Here is a 2,161-nt window from a genome sequence, read left to right as displayed (position 1 = left end):
GTGTCTAGGTGGTTCTGTCAAAGTAAGCTGGTGGATTTACAGGTCTATAGCAGAAGGAGGGTCTGGGCTGAGCGTTGACCAGCATTTGGGATTTGATGAGATGTCATTGAAGCCATGGGAGGGGACAAGGTCTCCCAAGGAGAGAATATGGAGGGAGATGAGAAGAGGGCCTAGGACAGAGCTTGGAGGTGCTCCAGCATTTAGGGGACAGGCAACGGAGAAGGAGCAGCCGGTGAGGGAGGGGGAAATCTGAGTGAATGTGGACAGGCTTGTGGCCTCTGGGTTGTTCTGTCCATCTCTTATTCTGGTATTTTCAGAAGGAGCTCAGGATTAGAGTTTTTCTACTCACAGTTGTATCACACTTTAAAAACACAAGCCCCATGCTCTTGGGCTCTCCTCACAGACATGGCATGCTATTGGGTATTATAAATAACAAACATTTTTACTGTTGTTGGCCTCCGATGAAGCCTGCTAAGAGTCCCGAGGGAGGGAGGTGATGAATGTTCTTGTTTTATAGGCAGAGATGTAGAGTCAGAGGTGTGTGACCATTTGGAGAGCTGGGAAGCTGTCACCTCCTATTGTGTTCTTAACTCTTGGAGGTAAACCTCAGAGGCCCGGATCAGTTCAGCAAACTTTCAGAAAAGGGATACTTTTACTACTGTCTTTGAGGTTTTTAGTGGCGTAGTGGGTTAAGGTCTTTTGAGGCAGGGAGTTTGACAAAAGGCTCAAAAATATGGCTTCATATCCCCCGCGTCCCCACCACCATTTGGAAGTCAATTTGGGGCAGCAACCTCATCTTTTTAAATATAAATATAGTACATCCCATCTCATTTTTGTTTATCTTGCAGTTTAGGGGAGCAAGGCTCACACAAGTGAATTGTCCTCATAACTGAAGCTTGCTGTTTTAACTTTTCAATGGATCAGTGGCAAAAAATACAGTATTGTCAATGTAACTTTTTATCGGTGCATCAGGACAGCAAATGGCCCCAGTTACGTAGATATTCTGCTGCTAGCCTTCCTCTGTGTGTCCCCATAAGGCAGCCTTCTCTCACTCCCCAAACTCCTAACTAAATGGAAAGGAAACACAGTAATCTGTGCATAAACAGGATTACAAAGAGAGAATGAGTGCCTAGACTGCTGCTGGGAGGTTGTGCCTGACAGCTAGCTAGGATTTGGAATTTGGATGGGGAGGGGAAAGAAGAGGGCTTTAACTTGGGGACAGGGAGCTCTTAGGGAGGAAGGGAGCCCATGGGAGTGGGGCAGCTTGTGGGAACCGAGGCAGCCTGAGGGTGGTCGGGAGGTGCCTGGAAGTGAAGGGTGGCAGGAGAGGAGGGCAGAGTGGGGCTGGGAGGACAATCTTGCTCTCTTTGCCGTTTTGCTTAGGGCAAAACCATCCCTCTTGCTTAGCCTATAGAAACAAGGTTTATTAGTAGCTTTTTGGGTCAGAAGATAATATTTTTGGCTCCAGATGATGGGAAAGCCTTTGAAAAGCAAAAGAATGTCTTTCCTGTTGTTCCAGTAAGCCGATTTTTTGCAACTAGTTTATGACTTCAGTATTTCACTACTTAGCAGATTATTTGAAAGCTCTTTTGGGGGTAATCAGGGAAGAAAAAAAGGAACACATACAAATGCTTCCCACCCCACCCCCTTCCTTTTCAAAGTAGGAGCAAGAACCAATTTGTAAAATCAAAACCCAAGTCCCTAGAATCCTAAGCCAAACGAGGAGGTTTCCTCATTGACACCTCATTAAACTAAGACCTGAGAAAACAAACATTTGTTTGAGCCTGATTGAGGCCTGGGCCACATTCAATCCACACATTTTCTTGTATGCTGGAGTCTAAAATTTAAGGTAGATCCTTATACCATTTCCATCTAGTCCAGGATGGCAGATAGATCTCTCTCATGCCACGTCTGGTTGATGGTGTATGGCAGGGATGGTGAACAGGGTTCTGGGGCTACTTCTAGGCTCCAGAGGAAAGAAATTGATCAGCGATGTTTACCAGGAGCAAGGGGCTGGGGAGAGGTAGCAGGAATCGCCCATCCTTGAGCTGCCCATGATTCTCTGCCTGGCCACACGTTAGAACCATCTGGGGAACTTTCAAAAGTCTGGCCACCCATAGAGATTCTGATTTGGTTGTTCTCTGAAGTCTTAGATCAGTAT

The 2,161-nt window shown here is 46.2% G+C and overlaps 1 protein-coding gene across 1 annotated transcript in view; it reads left to right on the top strand.

Annotated features, from left to right (window-relative positions):
* Positions 1-2,161, top strand: part of MANBAL (mannosidase, beta A, lysosomal-like) — a 29,155-nt gene that overhangs the window by 14,228 nt on the left and 12,766 nt on the right. The window lies entirely within an intron of this gene.

Source organism: Propithecus coquereli, unplaced genomic scaffold (assembly GCF_000956105.1).
Source record: "Propithecus coquereli isolate 6110/MARCELLA unplaced genomic scaffold, Pcoq_1.0 Scaffold590, whole genome shotgun sequence".
Taxonomy (NCBI): domain Eukaryota; kingdom Metazoa; phylum Chordata; class Mammalia; order Primates; family Indriidae; genus Propithecus; species Propithecus coquereli.
Note: the sequence above shows the minus strand (reverse complement) of the source record. Positions and strands in the feature narration are given on the sequence as shown.